Here is a 12,031-nt window from a genome sequence, read left to right on the forward strand (position 1 = left end):
GTGAAGCCACAATTTCACTTATGTTGTCTCTGGTAGATCTCTTGAAAGATGGACTTCCTGGAGACCAGCTAAGGCATTCTGGTGCAGCCCACTGCTGGTCTCTGAAGTAAGAGATACTCTGGGAGCTGAAAACAGCAGAGCTGATATCCTGGCCCTTGATCCCCAACCTCAGTTTAACACATTGAAACACTTTAGGGCAGTGCATGCCTTCTTACCTTTGGATTGCTTGAATGAAAAGACCGGTCCTTTGGCGACAACCTAATTAATGTCTCTGATTTCATTCTGTACACCAGAGGTACCAAGCTCCTTTTCACCAATCTGGTTTTGTATCTGAATTTCCACAGGTGCCAGCACTTCCTTACTGAAAGCAGAGAAGTACAGAGACAGGTAAATTTCATCCATATTTTCATCTAAGAACTACACTCAAGATTCAGCAAAACTTTTTCAGTCAGATGCCTCAGGTATTTCTAAATTGATAAGCTGGTTTCTTAGCTCTTGTCATGATGCATTGGATGATTTGAAGCTTGCACTGAACTAAAGCACACGCGACACCGACTCCCAGGTCCTGCAGGACCAACAACCCTGCCCTGGGGCAGTGGAGAGGCTGCAGAAGTGTGCAGACATTTGAAGTTCTGTCCAGTCCAAGTGCTGAGAGCACATCTCTCGCTCTCCCTGGCCCCTGGCTGCCTTCAGCTTGTCGATGGCTCCCGTTTGACAAGATAGGACTTGAACACACTGTACAGAACAAAACGATCCATTGCATAGCCCTCCCAATAACACTTTTCAGCAGTACCTTCGATGGGATGCATTTATATCTCAGTGTGTCTTGGCTTGTAGTTTAACCACATATTTTAAGCTACCTACGGTATACACAATTACTAGAATCCCCTCCTCCTCTTACCTGCTAATGAAGTGTGAAGTTGGTCATTCTACATTTTAAAAGATAGAGCTGTTGCTTTATGGCCACTTCTGCAGGGTTATTTGGAATAATATGAACGTTTTCATCTTTGGAAGACATACACTACTACTGCAGAGACCTATGTTGTCCTCCTCCTACGATGGGGACAAGCAGCGACAGTATCTTTGTTTTTTCACCAGATGTTCCCTGACCATACCACTGTGCAGGGAAATGCATGCTTTGACTGATCAGCTCTGTGCAGCACAAGTGTTCTGGACAGAACAGTGCGACTGTGTGTGGGAGGGAAGTGGGAGGAGGAGAGCAGAGGAGATGAGCAGATCCTGAAGCAAGAAGTGGCGATCGCTCAGAGCTCTGCGTATGCGAGGAAGGTGATGGTGATGAACACCGGTACAACACAGTGTGCTTTGCTACATCCAACTCCATCTAGGTGTTAGGTTGTTGTGCTGCACCCTCAGCTCTACAGGCATTTGGGAAGTCCCAAGGAGTGCTCCCAAGGGGCAAACAGGATTCCCGGTGTATCTCAAGGAACACGTACATGAGTATGTAAGCATGTATGAAGTTGCAAAAAAGTCATCATTTTTAGAGGAAAAGGTTATCAGGCTAAGAGGATCCTTTACCTGCTTTGTGCTCCATGTTACATAAAAACTTTTGAGAACCTACTTGTTTTAAGCAACTCATACTGCCCAGCTCAGCAAGGCTAATGTTCAGATTTGCTGCTAAAATTAATGTAGATAGCATTTAAAGGGTCACTTCTTGGAAGCTTTAAGCCCTAAGAACCAAAGAAAATACATATTTAGCAAGACACATGGTAACTCAGATTTATAGCTTGACCTTGAATTATGGGAAAGTATTTTATAACATTCCAGATTTATGATTCTATTTCCTGGAGACCCTGACTGTAAAAATGAGGCTGCACATAAAGAAGCAAGTTCACTTCTGGATTTCCTAACAAGAAGGTGTCCTTGAGCTGTAGGAATCTTGTAACAATTCAACATAAACCAGACAAGCTTTCAAGTAATCCATGTGCTTCCTAATTGTCTCATAGCTAAAGGCTTTAAATCCAAGATGAGGTATGTACTTCCTCATGACCACAATTGCATAGAGACACTAAGTAAAAATTCTAGCTTTTATTATGAAGATTTATTGAGATTATTATATTCCTTTTCTCCATATCCAAATTCTGAAAGTACCTTTTCTCTTTTAGTATTTGTAGCCTACAAAACCTCTGCATTGTAGCATATCGGAATTGTCAAAACTATATAAAGAAAATAGTCATTCTTAGCTACAAAAAGAAATTCAGAGGTAAATGCCTTAAAGCCTTATGTCCTCACTCCTGCATAATGTGTAAAACAGACCACGTGTCCTGCAATCACCAAAAACTGCTAGAACAGGATTTTACTATAGAAAACTCAAATACAACTGTTCTTCACTCGACAGTTTAAACTGATAATGACTCACATGCTTATAATTAATAATTTCATCTCTATAGAAGTCAAGGCAAAAACCTACCTATTTGTTATTGCATTGTTTTCTGTTACAGAGTTTTGAACATCTCACTCAGTTATAAAAATACAGGAAATTGGAGCACAGGATGAAGAAGCAGAGAAAGCAGCTTCTAAACTGGAAGTTTACAGTTACTTTCCCTTTCTTGGTTGCCATGAGTAACTATCAAAACCTCAGATTTTATTTTTTTTTTTTTCTTCAAAGGGTTACTAGGAATAGAATTTAAATTATGAGAGGTTTCCTTTCTTTTTTAGGGCCACTGACTGACCATAAGAAAAATGTATTGAGGCATTTAGATGTATTTGTTTGAAATACCTGATATTGAAATTCAAACAGTTCTTCAAGCAGAATTCCTAACAAGAAGGATTTGTGACAGGGAGTCTACAAGATTTACTTTGAAGAAAAAAAAAAATGTGTGTTTAAGAGACCCTCCAACCTTCAAAAGAACACCTCCTTCAAAAGGCCCCACCTCACAGCTATAAGGGATTTTCAGAAGTTAATGTATTTACATAAAGTGGAAAGACTTGCAAACTGTACGAGGCAATTACTGGAAACAGTGGTATAGCACTGAACAAAATGGTCCTGATTTTCCTTGGTTTTTCTCAAAGAAATCCATTATTTCTTTCATCTACACTAAAACTATAGGCCAAATCCTGTAGTTCTTACTGAAAAAAAAAAAAAAAAAAAGTCATTTTACAGACCTCCTGCTGGTCTTCTGTGCAAAGAAATTGAATACTCCAGTGAGGTGAAGGACAGAAAGAAAAGGAGCTTGAAAATGCAGTCCATATGAAAGAAAAATGGTATTTAAAATGCAGCCAATAAACACTAAGGATTTCTTACCGTGTATTTGAGCAGCTTTGTGGACATTTATACAACTGTTTGTATGTGTCTATACAGACACACATATGCACATCTATACACACACACACTTCATTCCACATAAAGCAATCCACATTAAAAGCCTGCCCCATTTTATTTTCAGTCATAATACACTGAAACCAGCATACTCTTTGGTATCATCAGCTAATATTTCCCTGAGACAGGACTTCACAGTGTTTCATTCCAGTTTTGTGAACTTATTAAAACTATATTTCAGGAAAAGAGAGGTAGAAAAGCTAAAAGATGTGCGTAAGCAGCAGTGTCTAACTAGGTAATTCAAAGTGATCCATGCATTTATTTTCTTGGGCTTGCAATCAATCAGTGCGTTTATTTTGTTAGGCTTTTTTTTTTTATTTTAAAAACAATTTTCCTCCCCTTCTTGTTCACGCTTAATTACTTTTGCCTTCTGAATCCCACCTTTACATTTCTCCTTATCTCTGGAATCAGCCCGAAGATGTTTCAGAGAGAGGGGGAGGGACTTGAAAATTATTTTTGCAACAGAGTAGGACTGGTAGAGCTTTTCATCAGCATGCGTGTGCACATGCACACATGAGCACATGTACACACCAACCACTAAACGTCCACTGAAGATTCTTCCCTGATCCATAACTGCCAGTCTTGACTGAAAAAAAACTTCAGACTGCCAGACACAGTATTTTTGTATGGGAGGTCTCTAGATTTCATCAAAGGAATCTCTTCCCACAACTGTAAACACAGTAGTATCACTCAGCCTACACACAATAATATATTTTAATCTGGCAATACTTTCTCATGTGGCAGGAACACCTAACAAGTAAGACAAAGCTACACAAGATCTGAATCCATCTCCTTTACTAACCAGGAATCTTTATTTAATTAAAAATCTGATTTATTTTTAAAACTACCTTAAAAAATTTAGAAATATTACTAACCATAGATCAGCTCCCCCTACTTCAATCACTCTGGCTAAACGCTTGAGACTGCTTAAAATCATATTGCATATTTGAAGAGCAAAAAGTTATACATATGTCTTTTTTTCTACATTTCTTGCCCAGCATACAAAAGATACAAAAAAAAAAAAAATCAAAATCTACATAGCTGACCAAGAAGGTTATAGACACAAGCATCTCTTAATTAGCCCCTGCATAATTAACAGGATAGTTCTGAAATTCTAGGATTCTGAAGTCATATTGCTTCTTGTGAATGCTTGGATGGTGAATTGTGAAATTTTTACTTTATAATTTCTCAAGTGAAGAAAAAGGTTTCCATTTATGCCACTCTGGAGTGGCCATAACTGCTTTTTTTCCATTCCAATGGGAATCTGAAATACTTCCTCCAAACACAGAGCCACTCACCTGCTAATAAAACTCTGAACTTTAAAGAGTCTGTGTAACCACTGCAGTGAATGCAATGAAATCTTCAAGCCATCTCCCAATACTCAGACTTGCCTTTGCTAAAATTTTAAAGTCTTCCTCTCTACGGTTTCTGTGCAGAGGCTGTGATTTAGTAACATAAGTGAAAATCATAGGCCTGAAAACCTTTAACTGAGCTCTTGGTGATTACATGGGAAGAAATACAGCCTCTAAGGCCTCTCCAATTTCCCACATGGATATCAGTGCAAGCTAAAGAACACTAACTCTAGGAAGCAGTTAGAAACTGGATGTATGCAGCAGTTTTCCCTCTTTATATGCCTTGAACAAACCTTAGAAATGAAATTTTACTGCTTTTTCCCCACTGCTGCCTGCAACAGTTCAGACAACCTGAAAGACATCATGTGGTACAGGAAAGGACTGGATCATCTCTGCATCCTCTCTAGATAAGGAGGCAGGCAGGCTGTCATGTAGACAGGGAATTAAAATATTTCGTCCTCAAATGCTGGTAGGAGTCAATGTGCTCAAATCACGCTCCTGCAGAGAACTCTGGAGGTTTTGCTTGCAAAATAATTTTTCAGGTCAGTTTTCTAAAATAAGCAGAGGCAAAGCTGCTATAAAGATTTGTAAGCCCAATAACAGCACAACACCTAACCACAGACATAAGCATATTTTCACACAAATCTTTGATGTGTTGGTAACAAGCTTATCAGATACTGTCTGGGGAAGGGGAAAGTTCCCATACCCAAGTCATCCCTTTATATATTTAACCTGCAAACTTCAAAACAGCAAAAAATTTGTGTAGAGGAAGTCAAAGTTACTGTAAAGAGTCAGGTTTCTGAACTGCTTACCGTCAGCTCCCCTCCTACCCTTTAATTCACACACCTATTGACACAACTTTCTATGCTGTAGAGCCTTGTTATTTCTTCAGTATCATCAATATTTGTAATAACAAGCATTTCACAGACTGCAGAACTGCAAAAACAGAAATGGGAGAGGATCAGAAGAAAACATCGATATCAAAGACTTTACAATGAGAGGAGGCAATTTATGCTGGGAAATTTCAGGGAAATGATAGCGCTCTACCTGTAACGCTTCAAAGAAGTCCCCAGTGTAATCACACATATTTCTGTTGTATTTTTTCTGGAGTTTATAGGACATAACATGCATGTTATGAAAAATATATCAACCTGTTGCTATTAGAGTCAGTTTAAATAACATCCAAAAAACCTTGATACTGTAATGCAACAGTTATTCTATATATGCAGGTGAGTGCTTCCCTGCTTCCCCCTGTAACTCGCTGAAGCTCACAAGGAGACAGCCCTGTCTTTTCATCACCACTTCTATCCCTCTTCTTCCCATGTGGGATTCACGAAAAACACATCTATAGGAGCCAGCAAAAGGGCTGGCAGTGCTTCACCTGCAGGTGGGTACAAAAGCCTGACTGAAGGTTGGACTCAACACGAGGCTCTGGACAGCCAGCACGGAGAGGGAGCTGCTGGCACCTGCAAAATGCGGGCACTGCTCTTCATACTGTCACAGTTTATGTCATAAAAGGAGAGTTGTTTTTGTTCTGAAGGCAAGGAGGAGTCAAGTGGCCAGAAAGGGGTAGTAAAAGAGGAATTTCTGAGATTCTCAGTACTTTGCATAAGGTGTCACCCCTGCCCAGAAAAGGGGGAGAAGTGAAATGAACAGATGGACTGCTGTAATATCCTGAATTCTAGGACACATTTCTACAATCATCTCTGCTATTAAGAGGAGGATCTCAGGTGGCTTGGAAGGGAAAGATCCAGTAGAGCACACTGACAGAATAAAGGCTATTACTTGTTAGGCCTTTACTGAAGAATTTCAATGGATTTAATTTAATTTCAAGAGGGTTTTGAGAGCCAATATCGTGCAGCCTTTTATCAAGGGTTACGTTACCATAAGCATGAAGCTTCTTTTTTTTTAATGTATCTTTTGAGGTTTTTCAAAGAAATGATTTTTTCTTTTGAGAGGCTTCTATTATAGCCTCTGCCATACTCCATGAGAGAAGGTTTAATCCATGCTGCTTTGGCTGTTACCCATAGTGTCAAAAAAGAGCAATGCAAATATTCACAATATCTTCAGACAAAAATACAGAGAATACTTCATGCTTTCATAGTAGATTAATTCCAATTCTTTCTCTACCAAAAAAAAAAAAAAAAAAGGAAATCTTTCCAGGCATTTTTTTCAAGGATAAGATAGACAGCTGATCAGAATAACCAAATTAATAATTTGCTTTATTTTTGATTCCAACACCTCCTGTCTGCCCATATATTTAGTAGAGCAAACTTATCATATTAACATTAACTGCATATAAATGAAGTTCCATTTCATATTAAAAATATATATTTTGTTTTTAAAGTCATCCACCTTGTTCATGTGATGACTTTAGAACAGCACAGATGGCAGTCAGGCTCACATTTTTCAATGCTGTGTGATACCAGAAATCCTGTCTCTCTGCAGGGCCAGAAAATACTCCCTGTGGGTAGACAAGGACCTTCCAAAATGTTCCTGCTGTACAATACTTTATTCCTCTTTGTTCTCCAAGACAAAGCTTGACCTTCTGTGCAATAACCACAGAATTACAGAGCCAACATCCCCACACAGGCGCTGTGAGGGAGGCCTATGAAGAGCTACGCCATGGTGGCCCACGCTACAAGATCCACCATTAAAAGCACAATTCCTGCCAGAAATGCACCTTCTCAGTCTATTTAGACTTCCAGGACAATGACATACATCATCTCTGAACTATCTTTGGTTCACCACTCCTGTCATCTTCCATCCCAGGCAAACGACAATTCCAAACAACACGGGGCCAAAAGCACAGTTTGGAGCCAAGGTTCACCCTTCCTCTGGGAAGGTGTTATGAGGGCTCAGCTTCCCTGCAGCCAACTCCCACCAGCTTCACCTTCCATCCCAATCCCAATCCCTCAAACCAGGCCCACAACACACCACCGGCTCCCTTCCCTCCCCTCTCCTCCTGCTCCCCACCAGGTCAGCCAGCATCCCCACAGCAGGGCTCGGGCAGCACCAGCCAAGGGGAGCTCTGTGGGACTCCACACCTGTCTGGGAGATGGATCATCTCCTGTGTTTCACCAGGAGCAGATCACCAACGTGGTGGCCTGTGGAGCCAGGAGCCAGCTCCCATCCACATGGCAGACCTTGTTCCCTGCACGAGCTGCTGCTCTGCCAGCCACAAGCACTGCTGAGCTCCACCTCGCCCATGTTTCCCTTCACAAGCTCTGCCGCTGTATTTGCACCTTAAAAATGGCTACACGTATAAGGTAATAGTTTAAAAATGACAAATGATTAGAAACACTGACCAGTTGATGACACATCGTGCCATAGTCCAAAATATTCACTAGGGCTAGCTTAGGCAAAATAACCTGATGCCAATTTTTGAGGCAGCAGCCCTGAAAATATAAGGAAATCTCTCAGGAAGGTCTGAGATGCAGCTCCTTGCTGGATAAAGCAGGAAGATTCCTCGGGGTAGAAGGTGAGGTGGGTGGGCAGCTATCATCCTGCACGCAGCACAGTGGGCAGCCCACTCCTGAAGGGGCCTAGCGCCAGAACTCAGCACATGTTTAACACACTGTAAGGGTGTTTAGGTTCACTAAGCTCTGAAATTACTTGCAAGTGAAGTGTTTGAAAGAAAAGCAAAACTAATAGTGAATTTTGACCTTTTTTCCAAGTCCATAAGAGGCACAAATGCTCTACATTAAAACATACAGAGATCCTCGTCAGCAGAATTACTTTCTGCAAAGCAAAACTCAAGCCCCAACGAGTTACCAACAGAACAGGAAAAAAAAAAAGTGTTTACACTGCATGAAGGTTTGACATGAAAAATCCTTCCCCCTCTAAGATGAGGAACTGCCTGACACAAGACTCACTACTCTCACAGCCACATGATGAGCAAGAGAAACAGAGAACAGAAATACCAGAGATGTGATGTAAAGTGGTGAACAGGCTAAAATTAGCTAACCTTCTGATTTCTCTTATGAAGGGAGGGTAAATTCTATTTTTATTTTTTTAATTATACCAAATGTCCTAGAGGGCACTAGAAAGTGCTGGAAAAGAGATTTTAAAATCTCAACATAAAATCACATACCTGTGTACACACACAGTACTAACATAAGTACACATACACATTTCTTGTTTCAGAAACACTAATTCAAAAGCAAGTATTACGAAATAAGGAGAAAAACACCCCCTTTACATTCATAGCTGTATCAGAATAATAGGAAATTCTACAAGGACTATTTTAGCTAAGGCAACATCTACTCCATCCTTAAAAGACAGATTGAGAGTATGCATCATTTTTTCCACTCCAGATTTTGTGTCTTACCTTTCCAAATAAAGCTTTCCTTCTTCCTATTGAAGTATTAACATTTTCACTACAAGAAAGGAAATTCTTATTTCTTTTTTTCACTTTCAGTTCAAGCTGGTGTTGCTCAGGGGTGGAATGAAATACAATGAAATGACTGAGTAGAAAATTAAGATTTTGTCAAAGGTCAGAGAATTAGTTAAATGACAAAGCAGTAGGCATAAGTACAGTACAGAGGACCACAGATTCAGTTCCTCTACGCTGCAAAGTTGAACTATTTTCTTTGTGGTACACTTGTTGATCTTGATAAATCTAATTTGAGACAGCACTGAAATTTTCTGATATACTACACTCAGTTTTCTTCAAGTGAATGTTGAACTGTGACACAGATCCGAGTTGTTGGTTTGCCTACACAGTTCAAAATATACTTACATGACTCCCCACTTCCCCTCCCATCTGAGCCTGACTGCACAAATACACTGGTGAAGTTGCAAACTTCTTTAGGGAAAGGCAGCTACGCTAAAAATCATAGAAAGGATGTAATAAGTGAAGAGGCACAATTGTGGTACAGAAGGGTGGGAAAGAAGAGAGCAAATAGCTGCACTGGGAAAAGAAGTAAAGAGAAAACTATTTGAAATGAACCACTGTGTGCTGGATCTGGTTGCAATGGAGTTAATTGCTTCATTGCAGCCCACAGGTTTTTGGCTTGCAACTAAAATTGTGCTGATGGCACACCAATGTTTTAGATGTTGCTTGCAGGGTGTCAAGGCTTTCTCTGTTCCTCAGCTCTGTCCCCTGCAGAAGCAGGCTGGGGCTTGCAGGAAGCTGGGAGTGGTCACAGCCAGGACAGCAACCTGGACTGACCAAAGGGACACTGCAGGTGATGTAATGCCAAACTCAGAAATGTGACTGCAGATTTGGCCTCTCCACGGTAGCCTCTATTTGGAGGCTGACGGGGCATTGGTCTGCATGTGGGAGGTTATAAGTGACTTTGCATCACTTTGTCTCCCCTCTACCCTTTACCCTCATTTTTAAAACTGTTTTGATCTTGACTCAGAAGTTTTCTCACTTTTGCTCTTTTGATTCTCTCCCCCACACGGCCACGGAGGAGTGAGAGACCTGCTGGGTGGGGCCTTGCTGGCTGGGGCGAATACACCACATACTAAAACCAGGAAATAATCTCAACTGTACTGATGGTCAAGTTATAAATTAACCTGGAAGTTAACCACAGAGACTATGCCTTTTTTTTCTCTTTTTCTTTGGCACATTTTTAAAATTATTACTATTTACTCTTCCCGAATTATCACATGCATATTTTAAAAAAAAAAAAAAAAATCCTAATTTTTCTCCAGGAAGTTGAAGAGATTTTTAGGAAAAAGTAAGCAAATACACAGCTCACACTGGCTTTCTCTTAATGTTAAACTCACTTTAGTTGCAAACATAATTACTCATATTAAGACACAGGCCAAGTTTAGGAAAAAATACGAGTTGGTTTAAAGTAGGTGTTCAATATAGGGCCGTGAGACTGCCATGGCAGCTGAAGCTGGAGTTGTGTTGCAGACTTGGCCAGCAGTCAATAAGCTCACCCAGACAGCATGGCAGCAAGCTGCCTCTGGCAATATTATAATATTATAATATTTATTCATCTTTGCATACCTATTTGTTCCCATATTTTTCTGGCCTATGGGTGAAATTCAGGCTGCTGAGATGAACTGTGCTAATGACAACAGAGTGAGAACGTCACTGTCAGAAAACACCGCAATAACAATCTTAGCTTGCAGACATAATTACAACTTCAGTACAAAGTTCATAACTTTTTCTTCTAATATAAGCAAACATGGTTGTTGAATTCAGAGAGAAAAGGGCAGGATTTTCAGATATGAGTGATGGTTTTCACTGCGTGCTTTTTAATTTGCGCACAAAGACTTTTTGATATGAATGCTAACAGGAGCCCATTACTCTTCCTCGGCATGATAGGTCTTACTCCATTTGAAGGTGCTCTGTTTTCATCAGAAAAGCAGTCCCCATCGTGCTGCAGGAAGTTTTGCAGGTGTGCACCCTGCTTTTCCTTACTTAGGCCTTGCTAGAGCAACAAAACAAAAGGTGCACAGAGACACAAAAGCACCCGCAGCAGCTGCCCTGCCTAACAGGCTGCTATCATTGAATCAGTGTCGCTGCTTTGAAGCTGTATCCTGAACAAAGGTTGCTACTTAGCACTCCTTGCAGCTCATTTGGAAAGAATTTGTTTTATAATTTTAAAAAGTGATTTAGAAGAAAAAAAAAAAAGTCTGTGCTTTGGGAAATACAGCCACAGAAGCAACGGGAGACCTTCTACTTAAACACATTTCAGCAGAAAGTCTGCCTGCTGCCCTCCTACACACCAGAGAATCTGTGCACACTTAAACCACAATAGAAGGGTGCCACAGCACTGCCTTTACTGCACAGTAGTAGGTGGGCTGACAAATTAGTACACTCATGCTAGGTAAGGCTCAATCTGAGTTACCCCAAGCAGATTTTTTTCCAAATAAAATAATCTGAATTACCTGGGGTGAACTTAGCCACTGTCCCTGACCTTCCCTCTGCAGAGATAAAACAGCAGCTGCACAGCCTCCACCTAAACTAGAAATACCTGATTTAGAGTGTTTCTGCTGTTCCAGCTGTGGGTGAGCAGGGAGAGCTCAGCAGGGTCTCTCATCCCTTGTAAGACTCTTCATTTCCTTGCTCTACAGCTTTGCTTTGAGGGAGTGAGAAGGACAGAACTGAGCCCATTTTTCCTGTTCTGTCAGTGGGAATAACCAGAAAAGGCTCAAGAAATTCTGGAGACTGAGATAGGTAGGCCAAATGCTGAGAAGAAAAGGAGTCTTAAACAAAAGTAAAACCACTTCTCTCTGCCTTCTCTCACTCTGTTAACACCTCTCCTGCCCCCATCACCAGTCACCACATCGGTTTCTCTTCTCTAATTTAATGAGTCTGGAGCTGACTTGGAAAGAAAGACAGCAACTACAACAAGGAGAAGTTTCTTATGAGCTTGTA

The sequence above is a fragment of the Myiozetetes cayanensis genome, unplaced genomic scaffold (assembly GCF_022539395.1).
Source record: "Myiozetetes cayanensis isolate MyiCay16 unplaced genomic scaffold, myiCay2020 scf12, whole genome shotgun sequence".
NCBI classification, from domain to species: Eukaryota; Metazoa; Chordata; class Aves; order Passeriformes; family Tyrannidae; genus Myiozetetes; species Myiozetetes cayanensis.